Raw genomic sequence first — 23,011 nt, 5'->3', positions numbered from 1 at the left:
CTATAAGACCCCAGATGCGCCACTGCTAAGTCCCTTGCAGAACGTTTCAGCAGATGACTTATGGTCAAGGAATGCTGGGGACTGCACCAGGACACCGAAGGGATGAGCAGGTTGAACATCCTCAGTTGGCTTTTGCTTCAAGTGTATCAAGGGGGCTTCATAAACTTTCTGCATTGGTCTGTTGTATAGGATTTTAGGACCCTAGTGTCATTTTCCTGATTCATGCCCTCATATAGGTATAAATCACCTTATCCTTATGTAGGAATAGAAATCATAACCATATTTAGACATAGCTCATGCAGTCCAAATACGGCATGGCTACTTCCACTAGTTCCAAAAATCCACAACGATTTCTTGGAAAACTCGCCTTCAGCAGTCAGAGACTTCCCCTTGCTTGAATATTGATTTGTCGAAGAACTCATGGAGTTTTCAAAGAACTGAGACTCTTTAATGACGTTATTATGTCCAACCTTACGTCAAACTCGGCATCTTCAAGGTATAAATATGGCCACACTTGTCCAAGCAAACACACAGTGGTTTGGAGCAGTTCGACTATCTACTTTCCCAACGCATCTCGCTTTGCTGCCAGTGCCGAAGGAAGCCGACCCTCCAGCAGACACACTGAGAGAGACACTGTCTTTTCTCTTGCCGAGAAATCCAGCTCCAGTGTTTCCAAGCTACCCTTGCGGGTTGTTGGGAAATCGAGTCCTGAGACAGAGAAATACCAGACAGACTTCCTTCATTCTAAACCAAGGTACGGAGCTGATTAGACCCTTAGAGAAATCTTGGATAGATTCTTGGCAAAGAGAATACTAAACCTATGCTACACCTCACTTACCTCTTCCCTCGTACTAGACCTAGGTTAGGTACATCGGGGTAGGCGTATTTTAGAAGCACCAGTTGAGTACTATTAGTCTTTATTTATTGATGTATGTATTCTATGTATGTTATTGCTTAGAAACCATACCATGCTTTTACAGTATTATTTTATAATACTCTTCATACTGTACGCATTGTACTTTGCAGCCAGTATTACGATTGTAGCAGTTCATTTCTTATGCTTGAGAAAGAAGACTGTTCAATAAATACCTTTTTATTGAAAACGCCCGTCTCTCTATTTCTCTGCACCTCTGGTGAAACGAAGCATGCACGATTGACTGAGTGAAATATCTATCTATTGTTTCCACGATTCTGAAGATACGTTTTATCTTGGGAAACAAAATTGTCATGTTTATGCGGTTGTCAGAAACAAATCCCTTCTTGTTTACTTAAGAAAGTTTCTAGTGACCTCTGAGCTAGCTGGCACTCACAATTAGGTCTAATATATTCAATAGAGTCCTAGTCGTCATAAGTCCTACGTCACATCTATAGGATATATTATTCCAATGCGCAGAGCCTATTGGGAATATAGGAACTACACTACAGGTCCAATGGTCTGACTCCAGTCAGGCTTGAGTTGCTGTACAGATGGCGGCAGTAATGCACAACAGAACTGCCAGCATGGTGTCACCAGTTCAGTAACACGCCACACAGATCCCACTATGTCTCTACACCCAGAAACTCTTCCTCCTGGTGGAGGTAAGACCCGATGATGAAACAATCCGCTGCTAGTGCATCCGTCACTATGGTGGAATTTTGCCAGAACTTTTCGTTCCAAGTGGAACTCGGAGTGGGCAAAGCTCTGCGAACTCTGCCAGTGAAGCGGAATTATTCGCCCAAACCTAAATTACACAATGGAAAACTAGGCTGGTATCCCACAATTTTAGAAGATTATATGATTTTTACATTAGGAATTATTCCGAATGAGTTATGAACACATTCAAGAAGTGGGACTGTACACTGGAATGACAGTCCCATATGAACAGCAATAGCAGGAGAGGAGAAGCTAGTGGGTGTGTGCATTTCGGCATTTACCACAAAGTGTAATAAGGGAGGTGGCTGGGAGCTACAATGACATAGCTTCTCCTAGTTGGACTAGCCATGCAGTGAAGCAAGTGTGGAGTCGGATAAGTTCAGCAAATTTCAGAACACGCACATCTGTAGTGTTTCACAACACACATTGACTAGTTTCAAAGAAGATTGATAAGACAGCCTTGGTTTTACTTAGATTTCAAGAAGGTGTTTTAGGACTGTTTATACCAGGGGCAGCTCCTCTGCTGATGCGGAGGAGCGTCGCCCCACTGCTCTGCGAGCAGGTGAAAAAGGAAAAATAAAATGACAATCACCTGGTTACTAGCATTTTATTTTTCCGTCCGTGCTCAGCTGGTATGGGGCAGGGCGGGGTTGGGCGGTGTCAGAGGAGCAGGGGGTGGTTTACACTCCCTAAGTGCGCATGACGGTTTGGCCGGCAGTCTTGGCCTAGCTAAATAGTCATGGATTACAGCTACTCATTATCACACTCCTACATGAGTGACAATTCCAGGCCACCCAAACGTATACAAATGGCATAGGCGGTAGGTGTTCGTTCTTTTTAATGTATATTCAATTATTAAACACATGTAGTGTGCTCAGCTCAAAATAACACAGATAGCGCCACCATGTGGTGGACTGTCATACGTGCCGGTGCCAAGCACTGGAAACCACCGGCTCAAATTAAGTACTTCAGAACCAATGTTAACTGTGCCAGAAACTGACATGGCACTCTGCTAATGCTCATTCTCCATTTAATTTACACATGTTTGTCTTCATTATTACTCATCACATTCGATCACCAGATTCCTATATATTTCCAGTAGAGTGATGCCCCACATGGTGGTGGGGTACCCTTGGATCCAACGTGTATTTCCTCTTAATGGCTGCTCTCAGTCTCTCTAGTCATGGGCTTCAATATGATATGCCATTTTAAGTATTAAAAAAATCAAAAGGAAGTGCATCATCAAGGTATCTTCCCAAAGTTCAGGCTCTAAACCTTCAACTTGAGATGTTTTCTATTGACCACATTCAGATCATCAAATACAAAGGGAGGTGCATTTGTTGAAGCTCAACCATGTAAAAGGGGCAAACTCCTAAGATCTGAGGAAGAACTATTTAGTCATCTAATGCTTCATTGGTGGTATTCAATTACTCATCGTGGAGCCCTGTATTGTATTGTAATTGCATTTATATAGCGCTTAAAACCCCCAACGAGGCGTCAAATCGCTTTTTCTGCGAGTAGCATGCTACTCCGGAACCCATTAAGGATTAGTGTTGAATTAGTATAGTGAAATATGAAGAGATGTGTAGGATAACGTACATCTTCAAATTTTTGTGAAAGCCACCAGAAGCCACTGCAGACCTGGACGGTGTGGTTAGTGAGCCAGAGGCAAAGTAACCATCACAGAATGTGAACATCCACGTTCTGCACAAGTCTAAACCTCTGAGTCACTTACTGGTGTGTCTCTGCAAGGAGGATCTTTCCATGATCCAAAGCCATGACTACGAAGGCTCCATGGCTCTCTTTGGGTGTAGAAGAACAGCTTGACCGCAGAAGCCACAAGCTGAGCTAGAGAGGCCTACTTGGTGTAGATCTTCTAATGCCATAGTTTAAGATGTGATTCCTGAACCCAACCCCTCAGCCAAACCTTGACGTCAAATCAGACATGCCACGAAAGGGTGAGGAGGAGACCCGTCCCTCACGCATGTTACGATCAATGCCCTTTTATCAAGGCTTTGTCGCTGTTTATTCTAAATGTCAGCTGACAGGCCATCCTCCCGGAGGATCCCGCCAATTATTCTATTAAGGGTGAGCGTTGACAGGCCCTTGCCATCAGTCTCCCTGCTTTTCCATTAGAGTCTTGGTTACAAGGACGAGCTTCACCAGGAGTGGCCGAGGGCCTGCCCTCTTACATCTCAGCCAGTCTGGCACGCGTGTGGGGGGAAATCGAATCCCCGCAGTGATGCATTGGTGCTCTGCTCCCTCCTCCCATTCCATTACGCTGAGGCGTAGAGAATCTGACACTTGATGGATCTATATGTGGGGTAAACAATGAAAAAAGATCCCAAATGTCATGACACCTTTCTAAGTTTTATTGGTGACCTTCTGTAATGCACTATTGAGAACCATCTGGCCAGAATAACACCACCTGACATTAATAGCTCACTGAAGCTGTGAATCTTCAGCTGAAAGAGACATATTACTAATGCTTATGTTACTATTATTTGTAGTGCCATTATTATGAATTCAACTATTATCATTGTTATGTTATCAATAACAGATGATCAATATAGGTATTTGTATGTCTGTAATTAATACAACATGTTTTTATTGATATTATCCTATATATGTGTATGTGTGTGTATATATGTATATATGTATATATATATATATATATATATATATATATATATTATATGTATATTTATTTGTGTGTGTTCTATTCAAATAAACACACGCTGTGCATCTGCGTGTGCGCGCACGCGTGCATGAGTATGTGTAATATTCTACTTATTACCAATATTGAATAAGAGGAGAGGCCATGATTCACAAGAAGCCCAGCTTTGATGTGAATAAACAGCATATTACACTCTGCACATATGGTTTACACTATCGGATTTTTTTCATGTGTGTATGTACATAAAATGGGATTTAACTATAACCCGGATGCAAGGGTTATATCTGTGTAGTAAGTTAAAACCACATTGAAGAGGCATCGTGTCTAGTAGGAGAGTTGCTTCTATACATATAGTAATTTAACATTTATTCTGTTAGGCCCTGTTCAATGATTTTTCTCTTGTGAATTTCACACTGCTGATGTAATAAGCTGAATATTACCTTTGCACTATATTAATAAATACATATGCCATGGCAGTGACAATAAATATGGCCCAATACATATATTATTAGAACAACGTTCCTAATAAACTATCATTCCCACATGAATTTCAGCAGCGCCAAGGTCAGGATCATTTGCAGGCTATTAACACAGTTCAGCAAAACCAACATGTTAAAAACCACTCTTTACTGCCTCACAGATTATTTGTAACAAGGAAAAGAACTTTCCATCTAGTAAAGAGGGCTTTTTCAGTGTGATTGTGTATTACAACACACATGCAACACCCTTGCAAACTGGTTTTATGAAAAGGCAATACAGATACATGCAGATGCACAGAGTGTAATGGGTGGGTTAGTAAGTACCATCTCTGGTGACAAGGCATCAGGACCCACTCGAGGCTTTGCCTTTCGTGAGTCAAGGCCTTGCCTCATGCTCAACAATGGTGAATAGTTAGGTGGCAATTTCAGTTCAAACATGATATTTAAATTAACAAAACCACTGAAATTCACCAGTTATAGTTATCTCAAGAAATGATAACTTGTGCCCTAAAGTAACTATAACTCACACCCTGACCCTGATAATGACCCCACCTATTCATTACATCACTCAAGACATGATCTATGACATCACTGATAACACCTGAAATTACATCATTGATGAAAACACTGTGCATGGCGGGGGCGTGAGTTATAGCTACTTAGGGCAAGATTTATAATTCCTTGAGATGACTATAACTGGTGAATTTTATAAGTTTTGTTCATTTAACTTAAATTGTCACCTAACTGTTTACTATTGTAATGTCACTTTACTTATGTTTTTTCTAGTTAACTTCTAAGTTTAAACAATGTGAAGTAATATTTAATTATGAAACATAAAGCCAACCCCGAGCCGTGGAGTTAGTCTAAGGGCCTGGCCATAGGCCAAGCCCTGCGCCCAGCCCACCTGTGAAATAGCAATCCCATGCCATGCACGGCTTCCTGCCATGTGCAGCCCTATATGGGTAGACCCCCACCACAAATGGGCTTTTTACATGTGCAGCGTGGGGTTAGAGAAAGGGCCTGCCCTTCAGCCAGGCCCTGTTCCTAACCCCCTGGATGCACCCAACACCCTTGTTTTATTTCTTTATTTTTTGAGTTCCGAGGATCTGCAAATCCATCGCAACACCCAGTGTGACGCCTTTGTGTGTCACTCTGGATCCACGGATCCGTAGTGACACCTAGGGTTATATCGCTTAGTGTTGCAATGGATCTGCGCATCCACAGTACCCAAAAAAACATAATTTTTTTTATCTCCAGTTGGTGGTCTCTTTGAGACTCCTCTACAAGGCCCTGAGTCCTAAAATAGTGGTCGCAACTTTTCCTTCAGGTGGTGGCCGGCCAATCACATTGCATGATTGAGCCCACAGATCCGCGAATCCACATGAAATATACAAAGCTTTTGAGCCTTAATTACTCAAAAACTACTGAACGGATTAAAACCAATTCTTGTGTGGCACCCACTGGTAAGGGTATTGGCTCAGGATGCAGTAATAACAGTATATGAAGAATCACCAATCAGAGACAAAGAAGCAGAGCCGGTCGAGCCATAAACAGCTGACTTCCAGGAAGACCAGAGTAGCTGGCAAGGTGGGATGGGAAACCATGCTGGATTCTGCTGAGATTTGCAGAGTGAGAGGAGGGTTGTGAAAGGTTGGTGATCTTAGCATACCAGAGTTGCCCGAATTCAGATTGAAGGGCACTTAGGGCCAGATGTAGGAGCCCTAATACCGGTCGGTAACGGCCGAATTCGGCCGTTACCGACCGGTATTAGGGTTTTCTGATGTAGGGGGCCTATATTTTACCGAATCTGTAAATTTACCAAATCAGTAAATTTACAGAATCGGTAAAATACCGAATCGGTATATTTACCGATTCGGTAAATCCATATGTAGGTGACACTCCTAAGAGTGCCACAGGACCTTAAGAGTCGGTATTTTACCACCCAATCCTATTGGGTGGTAAAATACCGAATTCAGGTGTGCATGCACATTTGTGCATGCACACCTGTGCAATGTGACACACAGACATGCCCTTAGGGCATGTATGTGTGCCACATGGCACACAAGCCTGTACTTGGGGTGCTAGAGGGTGTCAAAGTGACACCCCCTGCACCCTTGCAGGATTAGGTATTTACCGATTCGGTAAATACCGAATCGGTATTGCCCATTGATTCCTATGGGCTTCAAGGAATCAATGGGCAATACCGATTCGGTATTTACGGAATCGGTAAATACCGAATGTTAACGATTCCGTAATTCAGAATTAAAAATTAGCTACATCTCCCTCCTTCTAATTTTCCGATTCATAAATACCGAATCGGTAAAATTCGGTATTTATGAGTCGGTAAATTAGAGTTACCTACATCAAGCACTTAGTAGATTCTGTGGAGTAAGAAAGAGATACAAATAAGCATTTGAAAAGATAAGCAAGGTTGGCAATCACCTTCTCAAGCAGTGGGTTTGCTGCAGCAAAATTAAGGCATGTTAGATAGATGCCACAGAGCATCACAGGCTGTGGATAACCCTAAGCCAGGTAGGCGTGTATCCTACTCCACAGTGGTGAAGTCGCGTGAAGACGTGCAGAAAGTATAAAAAGACCATGATGTGTGACATGCCACCGCACAATCACAGCATGCCTAGTAGAATCTGCCATAGTACTAAGGAGCTTCAATTGTTTTTAGAGGAATCTGAGACTCTAGGAGATTTTGCTCTGCCAGACTGTATGGGTCTAGGGCATGTCACAATTTACGACCATTTGACAAACCTGAATCTATTGATAGAAGTCCCTCAAGCTTAAAATGATCAAATACAGCAAATCTGAGTATTTATCCTGTTTTTCTCAATGGACACTAGACGCCACTAAGGGGACTATTATTCTCTGTGGGTACCTTTTCTTCAGTGGTGGCTAGCAATACATAAACATGTTGGGGCACTATGGCATACAACTCACCATCAATGCTGCTCCCGACTGGTGTGGCACTTCTCTCCCAGCAATGGTGGTGTCCATGAGCAGGAAAAGGAAGGACTTCCCTTCCTGCGCAGTAGAACGTGAATCCAACCAATCCTGGAGCAGCTCTTGTGGTGATTTCCGCATGAGAGCATCTCCAGGATTGGTTGGAGCAGGCTAACTCGGAGATCATTTTAGGGCTGGGGGCCTGTGCCAGCAATCCCTCGACTGTTTCTCTGCCTTGGGATTGCTGCGTTTACAGGGCGCATGCTGGACTGGCCGTCGCCAGACAGCTAGATAATCTCACAAGCGCACTGGCAGGTGCAGCAGTCATCCTGCAATCGCAGGATTCATCCGCGCCTCCTGCCCTCACACTTGCGCAATCTAGACCTGCAGCAAAATAAAATGGCATTATTATATCATTTTATTTGTTTGTGTTTGCCTGCTGCGCTTGCAGCAGGCGGGGTATCATTCCTCTGCCCTTTAGGAGGAACTACTCCTGCGTCTCCTAGTCTAAGATATGAATATATTCCTCATTTGAATCTATTAAATTCTTAATTCATTTCTATTATATCTATTTGCTAGTGCATAATGTGGCCAAATCAACTATAGATCTACCGCGTCTCAGATCAAATCTGAGACGCTGGACTCATAAGTGCTGTAAAGCGCTTGTGTCCATCCGAGTCAGTGGATCTGTAGCTCTCCCAGACTCAGGAGACATTTTACCCATCCGTCTGTATGTGCAAGGTATCAGCCTGTATCTCAGGACCTCAGCTTTATCATCACCTCATAGCAGATCTTTTCCCGCCATGTCCTTCCTCAAGCACCCTCAGTCCTCCTCCGCACTCCCCTAAGAGACCGCATTAAGACTGTGTAGAGCGTGCATCATATGAATACATTGCATACCATGGCTGAAATGACCATTGGGGAAAGGTTGCTCTGGAAGCTTCTGGGTGATTATTTTCTTTTCTTTTTTTCATCCGAATAACATTTAGTCACTGTACATATCCGTATAGTTCATCAAAAATAATACCAAAATGTCAAAAGCGTGCACGCACACACCTGCTCCCCACTGTACAAAGGAACAATGCACTCACAGGGTTCAACCAGCCTCCATGGGTTTGTAGGAAAGGATTTAGCAAACCGCTCTCTCATCAAGACATTTTAGCTCCTCATTGCTTGCGCTTGCTTGCACACGACATGGCACATTAAATCGAGGAAGCCAACTGCCAGAAAGGATACATTTAAGACGAAGCGTGCAGCCAGTGTTTTAAAGGTGTACCCAGTGAGCAGATTTCTGTAAGGCTTGACTCTGGAAATATCCCAGTTCACCTGTAGATGCTTTCGGACGTTATCCAGTCTCAGGAACTCTATTCGCATTCCCGCAATCTGGGAGTGATAGACCCTAGAACTTACTAAATTCTGGTTGTTTCTGTTTTCCATGTAGCCCTCTATGCCTTCCTTTTATTGGAGAGAACTTGATCCGCATATGAAGTTTGCATGTCCCTGGTTACTTCCAGATGACTTAGACTTTGTTCTTCTCTTCAGTATCAATCATCTAGTAGGTGGGATGAAGATGCAAGGTTAGCTGGGGAAAAGGGCAGCTGAGCCGCTACCCTTCTTTAAGAAAATTCTGAATATGGCCTCTGGGTTTTTACAGTGATGAACAGGATGAGCCGAAGGTCTCTTAGCTGTTGAGCGGCGTGTTGGCTCCTGGTGGGTTTGGAGCTTATAGAGAAACATTATATAATGTTATTAACTCCTTCAATGCTCATGACGAGCTCAGCTTGTCATGAGGTATAACTCTAGGGTGCTCATGACGAGCTGAGCTCGTCATGACCACACCCATTAACATTATGGCCCAGCACAGCAGAGGATCCTCAAGAGCAGCCAAGGTGTTAAAAGAGATTCTGAGGAAGGAAGCCCACTTCCATCCAAATTTATTTAGGTCCAAATCTGTGACTTGGGGTGAATGTTTGACAATGTTCAGCATTCCGTCCATCACCTTTTTGCGTTGCAATATTCTCCCTTTGTGGGATGGGTATGCCCAGTCCCATGCTCGCTACGCCACGAGTGTCAAGCTAGCCTGCCTTATGAGGGGTGATATCCCGAAACCGGTCCTAGGATGCTTGTTTTCCGGACCAGTGAGGACCTGGCCTGGCAGTTCGGGCTGGACTATTGCCATGAGGAGCAGGGTCAAGACTGATTTGCATGTGGCTGGGCCCAAACTGGAATGGCGTGGCAAGCAAAAAAAGGACGGATTTAAGCCCAGATCTTTGACCAAGGGTGAATGTTTGACAATGTTCAGCATTCCACCCATCATCTTTTTGTGTTGCATTGTTCAGCCACTTGCTTCTGCATCCCTTGATTTTTTATCAAATGATACCAGTACAGGAATATTTGGTGTTCCTATTAGGATATTGCTAGGCGTGGTGAAGGAGCTGTAGTTTAGTTGGCTCTGAGGATACATTAACTAGATAAAAAGTTTTTGTGATCCTGAAAACCACTCCGTGGTGGAATGTTGGGCCTGTATGGTAATGGGCCTCAGAGGTCAACACATGACCTTAGAAAGAGATGCTGTGGGGAAAGGTCAGGGGTGATCTTAACCTGGCTTCTAGTCAAGGGTCTTGTGTCAAGCCTGCCCCACAAATTGATCACAAGTGGAATTCCCATATGTGAGCACAATACCCCGGTTTTGTTAATATAGTGAGGAAAAGCCTATAGGAAAGAGGCTGGAGGAACAACAGGAAAGTAGCAACTAGAATAAAATAAAACTCAAATACAACTAAATGACTGTCATGAGGATTGCCCTGCCTCCCTTTCAGCCACAAAACCTAGCATAACCCACCTCCCACCAGAGGTAAGTGGGAGGCAAAAAGAAAACTGCTCTCGGGTTTAAGACCAATCACGGTTGGGTGGCAGTGGCATAAAGTGTCACACTCACAGTCAATAGTCTATCCGTTTCAGTACCGAATTTTATAATAGCACATCAAAAGGGGCCTCTTAAGGATGTTATGGCCCAAGCGGAACATATTTTGCGAGCCCCTGATCGGAAAAATCTGAATTTATGTTTGAATTTATGATCCAATTTCAGCTTTTTCATGCCCTCTTTGGCCCGTTCACTGTGCAGGCAGACTGGTCCAAATTCTAAATGTGTTTCCATCTAAGAGATAGCAAAGTGTGTTTTGAATACTGTATAATAACAGCAGCGTACGAATATTATTGCAAAAAAATGACCCACTGCCATTTCTCATATGTGTGGTCCTGTTTTGATATAAAATTAATTTTTTTACAGCTGTTGCATGGTGTTGAAAAACAAACATTTCTCATATGTGTGGTCCTGTTTTGATATAAAATTAACTTTTTTACAGCTGTTGCATGGTGTTGAAAAACAAACAAAATATTTCTCTGCAAAATGTCTATAATGGACTCCCACACATTAGTCATAATAAAAAGAACTAGAAGTTGGTGGTAAATATCGAAAACCTTTGAAAAAGCAATTATTTTGCTTTTACAACAGTGCGATGTGGCAGACATGTATGTGTGCCACATGTGCACCCATGCACTATTCAGGGGTGCAACAGGGTGTCAATGTGACACCCTGCCACCCTTGAAAGTGTTCCCCCTATTACAGATTCAGTATTTACCGAATTGTTAATACTGAATGGCTATGGGCCTCTAGGCCCATAGGAATGAATGGGAATTACCGAATCGGTAAATACCGATTCTTAATTACCGAATCCTACCGATTCGGTAAAATTCACTGAATATTTATCTACATCCCATTTACCTATTCTTAAATACCGAATCGGTAAAATTCGGTATTTAAGAATAGGTAAATAGAGATTACCTACATATGGCCCTCTATGTTTAAAAATCAGTCAAGCTCATCAGGGCACAACTGTATGGAGAACAGAACTGTATCAGGTGGGCTCTGAAAGGCTGTGCCCCTGGGACAAAGCCCATTTTGCCCATGCCTTAACCGCATCGCTGCAGGCGATATTCTCCTCCTGTGCTGGACCCCTATGAAAATGGGTGTGGTCATGACGGAACCATTCCGTCATCAGCACAGCCCAACCGTGACTGATGACGGAATGGTTCCGTCTCAAGCATCGAAGGGGCTAAAACATCTCTGCAGATAAAATAATACAAGGGGTGCTAGACCATGAGAATTTCAGACCCACCCTCAAAGACGGAATCCCTAGCACATGTGAAGTGCCTGGCACAGAAGTCTAGCAATGTCTCTGCTGGACTATATATAATGTAGAAGGTAGCACAGCCCCAAGTTGAAAATTGAAATTAAGACAATTGTACTGTATGAATTAAGTACTATGAGCAAGAATACAAAAATGTTGAATAGTTCAGTATATGAAGACATATTTCCTTTTTCTTAGGGAATTGAGCGAACCCAGTAATCAAATTTTCAAACTATCATAAATCATGCAAACTCCAGAAAATCAATTTTTAATCCAGCCGAATAATAAAAACTGTTAGACTTTAGGTGGAATTACAAAAGATGGATCTGATGATTGACATATTGTGGAGGTTCATATACAACAGGAGGTCATCCCCAATTGCTTGAAAACCCTGGGTCAGAAGGATGCTACCACCAATTGAGACTCGTCAACCTGGCCTCTTAGGCCCACAGAGGACCATCTCAAAGAAGAAAGCGAGGTGCATGCCGTGGCGGACCTATCAGGCCGTAGGCTTCTGGGCTGCAATGGTGCTACAGTAGAACTGCATGGTCTCTGTTGCAGCGCCTCCTTACAGTGCATGAAGGTCAGCGTGGAGTAGTCGTAGTGGTGAAAACCGCACAAAGTGAACCACCAGCTTGCCTGCATGAGGCTAGCATGGCGCGATGTGCTGTATGCACCTATGCACCTGCCTCCGTGACATCCTTCGCAAACCAGTAAGGTGCTATTCTGTGTTCTTAATTGCCACTTCGTCTAAAGCTGTCTAATGTGCCATACCCTCGGTGACACGTTAAGCCAGCCTAGCTTTTCAGCCAACAGCATTCTGTATGCCGGGATTCCTGAGCCCTACAAAAAGCCAGAATAGGCTGACGGTGTCACACATGACATAAATACACTTGGCAGGCATGGATAATTCCGTACTCACTCTTGTTATCACTGTGCACTTTTTGGAGGGTGTTTCGTCCTTGTACCCCTAACCCACAATCTCCTTTGCTCTCAGTGTGGACGGGACTGGCCATTGTGCCGCATTCGAGGGGCTTTTTCTCACAGCAGGATGGACAGCCACAAACCTAAAATGGCCCCATGACCCCATTCTAGTAGCGGCCTCCTGCTACACTATACTGCTGGTTTTCACATTTTTTCCAGGAGTGTTTAAGTTTCCAGACTGTTCCTGTACAGAATTTTATGGCAGCCTTTGGGCTACAATGCCTCTTAACTCGCCCCCCCCCCCCCCCCATCTGTCTTTCTGCATTCTGTGTTAGGTGATTTACTCTGTGTTGTTGCATTCGATTCCACTTATTTAGTCTTTTATTCTCTTTAAGATTGACTTGAACTTGGCAGCCAGACCTAAACAAGCTAGGTTGAGAGCTTTACCAGTGCTTCTGTAAAATATACTTAGAGTTGGGTGCCCCTGAAGCTGCTCTCCCTCATCCGTGTGAAGCCTTCCCCCCCACAGCTCCACTTTGCTCTCTCTCGCCCATTTGCTTCTCCCCGCCCTCTATGTGGCCTCCCCCCAACTTTTGTGTTGCTTCCCCCCCCCCACCGTCCATGCTGCATCCCCAATTGTGTCCTCAAATACTTCCCTGCCCTCGTATTACAACCCCTACGTACTTATGAAAAACAAAACTTGTCCCCTCTTTTTTTATTTTAATGACCATCTCAGATTGGTAAATAAAAGGCACCCACGAGGTGCCACGTGCTCATCTGCAAAATGAGGGTGGTAGCAGCCACGCCATAACGCCTTTTGTTTCCTCTTTAGCAATCCTTAAACAGCATCACTAAAAACCACTGGAAAATCCAGTGGGTCCCGAAAGCGAGGATTATTGCATTTGCCAAGGCTTGTTACGCTTGGTACCTTATATCTGTTGTTGGCTGACAGTCTGCTCCTTGTGTTTGTAGCCCAACCCCATGACATCATCAGCAAAGCAGCCTTCACAGTCCATGCTTGAAAGACGTGGCCGGCCGTGTGGGCGTCAGGGCACCCGCCCATCCAGGCCGGCTGTGTGGGCGTCAGGGCACCCGCCCATCCAGGTCCGCCCTATTCAATGCTCCCATTCATGCGCGCAGTCGGCCTTGGCATTCTCTTGTTCGGCCGGGGCAGAGCTTGGCCTGTCACAAAAGGCCCCCTCACTCAGACAGGCCCTGCTAACAAAGGCCTCTGACTTCATTCAAACACCCCCAGTCCAAAAACCTCTTTTTAAGGGGCGCATCCCAGTCGGCACCATCCAAGCGCTGAAAATTGAAAACACCGAAGCTAATCGCTTACACAACTAGCTTTCGAACTATGCATGAAATACACCCAGAAAAGGCAATACATGTCTTTTATTTACATAGTTTTCAGGGCTCAGTGGTCAGCCTTACCGAAGCTCATTTGGCATTCTCTCTTCCTACCGGTGTTTATTTTGTAAGAGCAGCCCTAACTTTCACCTCTATTCTGCACTTTTGGTTTGGCTTAGCAATGCTTTCCCTAAATGTGACAGGTCAACAAAAAGGTCAGAAAGGTGTGTGGTCTCTAGATTTCAGTTGTGTTTCTTCACTTTTCAGCTCTCTGTTTTCACTCTCATCTTCTCTCCGGCTTTTTTCATTTCAAGTTACCTATCCTTTTCATATCTGCTTCTCTCTGTATTTTTCTTATTACCTCCTGTCATGCCCTTTCCTTTCCAATGTATTCTCGTTTGTCTTACAGTAAGGTTTTGCTTTTTTGGATTTGATATTCTTTTATTTTTATTTTCTTGCTTTCAGACTTTCGCTCTTTATTTTTATCTCTCCTACCCACTTATGGTCTAAATATGAAACAGGTATAGCTAAATAAAACCATCATTTACCTTTCACTTAATACATTTATTCCCACATATCTGTTTAGACGCTGTGTTACAAATACACAAACATTCATAGTGACGCAGGCAGGCACCTCCCTATAAAATCCGGATCTCATATTTTCTTACTGAAGGTGTGATGAAAAACTGATGAGGATGGTGAGGTAAGTAATGAAGATGATTCCAGTAACTAGGGATGGTAGACATAATAGCAAATACTATCACTTGATAAGCATTGAACATCCAGAGATGGAGTAGACGCAAGACCGGCTTGAAGTAGAAGGATGAAAGTGATGCTTCTGACCTAGGGACCATCGACAGGATCATATTTTCCAGGAAGGATAGGAAAACTGGGAAGCCCTGGGCAGGTAGGACATGGACGAGCCTGTGGCCAGTTCTTGATCGGTCGGAGAAGGGCGCAGAAGATAAACCTAGTATTTGACCAGAACAGGAACACCGAGAGCCTTATTTCAACTATTTCGGGCACACAACACTTTCCTGTGATCTTCAAAGCTGAATCCATTTTAGCCACTGTGGTGATCTATCACAGACTGAACCATGGTATATGCACACTTGTGTCTTGCATCACAAAGCTGAATGGCACTGCTTACCACTGTCAGAATTGTTTGGCCTATATACGTCAAAGGGTTTGAGTGCTTTAGCTCAGGTACATCGGTACTGATTCTTTTAACTGAGGGTGAATTGTCACAGGGATTTTGCATTTTATGGTCTGCATATTATTGCCAAGAATAATGCAGCCCTCTTCAAAAGGAGTGTGACCCTACTGTCAATAAAAGAAACCAAAAATGCAATGAAGGACATGGAGGACAAGAAGTGGTGGCCCTGATGTTCATCAGGTTATAAGTAGCCTGTCACGACTGCTGAAGGAGACTTTATTAAGGCGTTTCATGACCGTATACACCAATTTCGCGCCCGTTTCCCTTCCTGGGTTACTTAGGGAACTGTGTTGCATGAGAACGAACATTCCTAGAAGGGAGTGTATTAGGACCTCAAGGGACAATGAAGAATGCAGATGCTGGATTTGTGCATTCCTCTTAAGTGAGACCAGGAAATGAAATTTAATAAATTCTAGTCTCATGTGTTTTCATAATTACCAGTCCACCGCTCAAGAGGCATTCCCGCAGTGGGTTTGATACTGCCGCCCCCTTCCTGACCAGGTGTGTTACTTCAGTAGGACTGGCACATACTCCGCCTACAAAACCAGGAGACGGTGCTCCGTGGCACAGGTATGCCACTATGAGATTGTAACGTATTCTTCCTATCGGAGTGGCAAGAGATTGAATGCAGCATTTTGGGAAGTAGGAATATACCAACTCGTTGGCAGAAACCAATGATGAAAGAACAGCAACCACGAGAGAAGACCCTTACTAGATACGGCAAACTCCTAAACAAGCCAACAAAGAGCGGATGACTAAAACCAGAGGGGGCTCTGAAAATCAAGGATTCACCTCAGGAACAGGAGGCAACTGCCCTCCCCTGATGGCAATCACCAATCTTATTGATGATGCACCATTTGATACCATTAATATTATCAATCGTCATGCCATCTAGAAAGGTCATCAGGACCCTGATTGAGATTGTGCTGCTGCGTGATACCAAAAATTATTAGGTGTTATTTGCTTTCATTGTACCTTGAGATTCTTGGTTCTAGTTTCAACCATGAGGATGGCTCTATGGGTCGCAAAGTCTCATAGAGAAGTGAGGGACTTGGGGCCAAATGTAGGTCGCCAATTACCGGTCGGTAACGGCCGATTTCGGCCGTTACCGACCGGTAATTGGTTTTTGAGATGTAGGGGGCCCGAATTTTACCGAATCTGTAAATTTACAGAATCAGTAAATTTACAGATTCGGTAAAATACCGACTCGGTATATTTACTGAATTGGTAATTCCAGATGTAGGTGGCACTTAAAATAGTGCCACAGGCCCTTAAGAATTCGTTATTTACCATGAAATACTATCTCATGGTAAATAACGAATTCCTGTGTACTGTGCCATGTGGCACACATACATGTGTGCCTTTTTGCACACAAGCCAGAATCAGGGCGGCAACAGGGTGTCAAAGTGACACCCTGTCCCCCTTGTAAATTCTGTAATTTTATTGAATCGGTATTTACCGATTCGGTAACTGACATCGATTCCTATGGGCCGCAAGGCCCATAGGAATCAATGGCAATTACCGAATCGGTAAATACCGATTCGGTAATTACCGAATCTTACCGATTTGGTAATTGATTCGGTAAATATACCTACATCCCGATTGCCAGTTCTTAAGTACCGAATCGGTATGATTCAGTATTTAAGAATCGGTAATCGGGGATTACCTACATCTGGCCCATAATTTCTAATCCCACCACAGCTTTGTCTGTCTTTCAGTCTTTAGTGAACAACACTATTGTGGTCGGCAACAAAATCATCTATTTTTCGTGTGCCTAGAGACAATGACTTAAGTATGAATTATAACGAAACACATTTTATCTTTAGAGCGTTCTGTATGGCACCTTTTTAACACAGCCCAATCTCAACTTTACCACCCTTACATAGAATTTTGATTTAATATAAAACTTGAAATTACATTAATGGACTTAAACAGAAGACAACCTTCATTAATCATTCATTTTATTTATTTACTTGTAGCTGTACATCGGGTTTACAAGGCTACTAAAAAGTTTCTCAGAATAATTCTGATTTGCCTTCCTCTACTGTTGCAGCCCAATCATTCCCATACTTATATCATCAAGGCTCGTGTGTCGTAATGCTATCTATCTAGGACATCCCCACTGCATGATCCTTCATCTGCAAATGGTTCAAGATATGTTGGGCTACCTAGTTCCAGCCATTTCAAGAACTGGTTGCCCTACGTCACACCATTGAGTACAAATGTTGTTATATTTGCCAAAAGGCCAATGCCTATGTGTTTTTGGATGTTACCCATGTTGGCACGACACCCCTACTAGAATGCTCACTTTACGCCCCTGCACCTACAGTTACATCTGCCTACAATCGCAAAACGGGGGGTTTGTTAGTATCCTGATTGAAAATTCCCACTAATCTTATGTGTGAATGAAGATCTAGAAATTTACTTCTGTAGCTACGTTATTATATTGTGTATATATGTATGTTCCACCTATGTTCGCCTATGCAATGGTTTGCAAACCTGGCAGTTACATTCTAATTCGTTTTTGTCAGTCTAGGTCAGAGAAAATATTGTTTTAATTTTGTAATGCTATGTGTGTGTGCATGTATTAAATACCCAGCTTATCAATCGTTCAATGTCTAAAAATCCCTGATTAAAATAAACGAATCTACAGTACATTTTTCATGCACACACCTTTTCCCCAGAACATTTGCACATGTCAGGCGTGGTTAAGACTTGTTGCGCTGAGGGGGAGGGTGTTAAAAACAGAGCTCTTTTCACACTATTCAATTCACCATTTATAGAAATTTTGTTAATAGTCACCTCAAAAATAGTTTCTCTATTTCCACATAATTCCAGAGGTAGCAAAATATACCTGATAAAATACAGTCTGTTGAAATGTTGTATGTTTGTTCATTTCTTTAAAATAAAAACAGCTTTTATGCACCAAACATTATATGTAGCATTTGTTATTGTTACTCATTTGCAAGCAAGAAGACTGTTTGACTCATTAATGTGGGCAGCACTCTTGTGAATATATCCCAAACTCACTCTCAGAAAACATTAATCTGTTCCATCTGACCAGAATCTTGCAAGGACAAATAGACTGCATCAGTTTACAAAATCAAACCTAATCTTTTTTGCAGTTACATCAATTTTGAGAAGTAAATTGACTCAACTGTATGTCATGGTCAAATAGGGTAAATTCCACTATGATTTCCTTCTAAATAATGTATTCGACCTTGATTTCTATTTATGAGTTATGATATGATTTGTACTGGAAATGGTTTCGTGATTCATTTAAAATAAATGCACTTGGATAATTATTACCTGGCATTCTGCGAGGAAAGAGAGGCTGAACTGCAGAATTATTTTGGACTTGGACCAAGAGAGCAAGAAGAGAGTAGAAGACGAAAAGAAGCAAGAGAGGAGAAAGGGGCAGATAAAAAGAGACAGATGGAGAACCTCAACTGGGAACCATGGTTTCTTGCTCTATATTTGGGCCAATCACAGTGGATCCTTTTACTGATGGTGAAAAGTTCAGATTACAACTCAGACTTCTTTGAGTGTATCAGAGGAGAGTGTAGGGATATTGGGGGACATTTTTAATTGTCAGTTGATTGTGGTTCCTGATTTGGGGACAAAGAAAGTGCTGTTCTGGCAGATTTAGGACCACCAGCAGATAGGAAGACACAATCATTTTGATTTCAATCACATTTGCCGGATGGTGGATTAGGAAACAAAACAGCATACGTTCATAGCTTTTCTTCTTAGTTACTCTCCAGAATGCCACAATTGTACCTTGAATGATCATGTTTTAGTCACCTTTGTTTTAAGACACATTAGTATTTATTTACACATGCCTATCTTTACCAATCTCATTGAAAATATTTTCTGGGGTGTTTGATTTCAAGTAGCGATGAATTTATGGTGTGAAATTTTAGTGTATGGTGAAATCAGGGAAACAATGGTTTCTCTTCAAGTACTGCAGTGTATTTTGGGAAGAATACATCTACACACAATGATAAAATAGAAAATAAATATGAATTTGTTAGCTTCTTACAGCAGAGTATCAAATCACAACCCAATGAAGCACTATGGCTTTGTGAGTAAAGATTAGCCACAGAGTGGATAATATTAGCACAGACTGTAAACTCCATGGGACCTATTCACAAAGGTAAATTATATAAAACTCTGCAAATAAATAAATAAATAAATAAAATTTGTCGGTGAACCTAATTTCATGTCACAAAAAGCTCTATTTACGTTTTCATGAATGCACAAAAGAACTCTTGGAAAGTGTTAATTCTTTCAGTACTGTAGATTTCTCTGCTACGAGTGTGGAAACATCTGTGGTTGTATATATACATCCCACTCAAGGAGTTTTGGCCTTAGGACTCTGTGCACTTTACCACTGCTAACCAGTGCTAAAGGGCAAGTGCTCTCTCCTTCTAACATGGTAAAACTGGCTTACATCTGATTGGCATATTTAACTTACTTATACCCCCCTTGTAGAGTGGTATACCATTTCCCCAGGACCTATAAATTAAATGCTGCTAGTGGACCTGTAGCACTGATTGTGCCATACACTCAAGTAGCGAATGGTTACTGTGTTCCCATGTAACTTGGGGACATCCCTGTCTTCTGTGCACACCGTGGGTGCTTGAATAAGCCTCCAATCATTAAATTGTTGAATTGTTTTTAATCATCCTTTCTCGTCATTATTTTCATGACAATGAAGTTTCACGTATATTATACACTTTTGAAATGGCTCCAATGCATTTCGGGTGGTATACCCTTCATCTGGGAGCTTCTGAAAACAACAGTAAAACATAGCGAGGTATGAAAATCTTGTCTGATGTGGTGATGGTCGTAACATGCGGGGAGGGTAAGTGGTGTGGTGGGTTTGCCGAGTTAAACTAGGTGGTTCAGGCGGGTTTATCTTCGTGTGTGAGAGAATAACAGGGCGGAAAGGTTCATGCTTGTAAAATGCCAGATCGGCGTGCTCCTTTAAAGCGGGTGTGGCATGCGGGTGGCGTGTGATCTATGGGCATGAATAGTGAGCTGTGGTAAACCGGGATGCTGGGAACTCACGTTTGACCGGTAAGACGCGGCTTCTGTAAAAGATAGGTGCGGGTACGTTTTAGTAATCAATACATTAGCGTTGGTCAAATGTGTGCATAAAGCACCTTTAAGCGTGGGTCGTGGCACGGTACTTACAGAGTGTCCGTGTGCTCCGTTGCATGCGGGTAATCTGCTCCAACGTTCCTACTCCTCGCGGACCAGGAAGTGAGTGAGGGTTGCTCGGTGGTGTGTAAAAATAGAAAGTGGACTGTGGGTGGCGGCCATATTGAGTGAGTGAATACTACGAAGAGGCGTGCACAGTATATGGGGCAAGTGCAAAAACGTATGTCTGGCAATGTGGATACTTAACGAGCATGATATCAAATCAGTTATTAAAGAACATTAAAAAAACATAAGTACACATAACAGATTATGTGAAAAATAATACTGATAATACATGCAAGGTTTGGTGATTATACCATCAGGTGGATAACCAATCGTACTGCAGGGCAGTCAGTAAACGGCATATAACACCAATGGGTGTTTTATAAGTAACATGAATATTCTAAACGGTCATTTAGTCCCATTGGTTTCATAGATTGTAATTTATAAATCCATGCCATCTCTCGTTTGAGAAGTTCTTTGTGATTGTCTATGCCCTCTCGTTTCTCAACAACTTCAAGTACCAGAAACTTGAGTTGTGATACGTTGTGTCTGGACTCTGTGAAATGTACTGCTACATTAGATCTTATGTTGTTTGTTCTTATGTTCGACTTATGTTCGTTGATACGAATCTTTATTTTCCTCTCGGTTTTTCCAACGTATGTGCTGCCACACGGGCATTTGATTAAGTAAATGACATTCTGCGTGTCACACGTGGCGTTAACTTTCAGTTTGATTTTATTTCCTTTCATAGGATGGTTTATGGAAGAACCTTTGATAATGCAATTGCAATTGCCACAGTTCATGCATGGTTGGGTCCCTTTGTATTGATGTTTGATGGTTATATCGTTGTTAAGGATTTCCTTTATGTTAGCACTACGAGTGTAGGCGAAGATAGGAGGGTTTTTGAATGTGTTACCAAAGTCTTGTTCTGCTGCCAGGATTGGCCAGTGTTTTAGAATGGTCTTTCTGTAAGCTGTGCTGAGTGTAGAAAATCTTGATACTACGACCATCCTGTCTTCTTGCTTCTTGGTGGTTCGGGCTAATAGTTTTTCTCTTGGGGTATCCCAAGCTTTTTGCATGGCTTCTTTTATGATTCCTTCCGGGTAACCTCTGTCCTGGAATCTTTTGCCCATCTCGTTCAGTCGCATCTCAACTACTGGAGGGTTAGAGATAATCCTTTTTACTCGTAACATCTGAGATGTCGGCAAGTGTCGCTTAAGGGATCCTTGATGGAAACTGGTGTATAACAGTGTATTGTTTCTGTCTGTGGGCTTACGGAATAAGTCAGTGTCAAAGCCGGTCTCTGTAGTTGTGATTCTCACATCCAAAAAGGTTATGGTTCTTTGGTCGGTTTCCCACGTGAATTGTATTCTGTCATTTGCCGAGTTGAGGGTTGTTAGTGCTTGTATTAAAGATTCCTCGCAACTCAACCCATAGATCACACGCCACTCGCATGCCACACCCGCTTTAAAGGAGCACGCCGATCTGGCATTTTACAAGCATGAACCTTTCCGCCCTGTTATTCTCTCACACACGAAGATAAACCCGCCTGAACCACCTAGTTTAACTCGGCAAACCCACCACACCACTTACCCTCCCCGCATGTTACGACCATCACCACATCAGACAAGATTTTCATACCTCGCTATGTTTTACTGTTGTTTTCAGAAGCTCCCAGATGAAGGGTATACCACCCGAAATGCACTGGAGCCATTTCAAAAGTGTATAATATACGTGAAACTTCATTGTCATGAAAATAATGACGACAAATGATGATTAAAAACATTTCAACAATTTAATGATTGGAGGCTTATTCAAGCACCCACGGTGTGCACAGAAGACAGGGATGTCCCCAAGTTACATGGGAACACAGTAACCATTCGCATCTTTAAAACGCACGTAGGACGGACGTGCCACCTGCATGTAGCACCCAGCCTTTAATAATCCATAAGAATTTTTCTGAAACTTCAACTAAAAACTGCTGTGCGCTCCCAACCACCTAAATAGTCAATACACTCAAGTAGCCCCTTAAAATATGTCCCAGGCCTGCCACTGCAGTCAGAATGCAGTTGTAAAATGCCAATTCGACTTGGAAATATAACCCTCTTGCCAAGCTTTGAACTCCCCTTTTATTGCATATAAGCCACCTCTAAGGTAGGCCCTACGTAGCCCAAAGGGCAGGGTGCATTTTAATTAAAAGGTTGTGCATGCACTTTTAAGATTTATATGTCCTAATAGCTGAAAACTCCTACATTAATTTTTCACAACTGTGAGGCCTTCTTTTCCCACGGAGGAAACATTGGGGTGTCTTATGTATTTGAAGGTTTTATATAGCGTGGACAAGACCCTTGGGGGTATCAGAGTGCTTTACACATGTTAATG

General features: G+C 42.7%; 1 protein-coding gene across 2 annotated transcripts in view; it reads right to left on the bottom strand.

Annotated features, from left to right (window-relative positions):
* The window catches only part of ARHGEF9 (Cdc42 guanine nucleotide exchange factor 9), a 1,106,557-nt gene that overhangs the window by 324,621 nt on the left and 758,925 nt on the right, over positions 1 to 23,011 (bottom strand). The window lies entirely within an intron of this gene.

This window comes from Lissotriton vulgaris, chromosome 4_1 (assembly GCF_964263255.1).
Source record: "Lissotriton vulgaris chromosome 4_1, aLisVul1.2, whole genome shotgun sequence".
Taxonomy (NCBI): domain Eukaryota; kingdom Metazoa; phylum Chordata; class Amphibia; order Caudata; family Salamandridae; genus Lissotriton; species Lissotriton vulgaris.
Note: the sequence above shows the minus strand (reverse complement) of the source record. Positions and strands in the feature narration are given on the sequence as shown.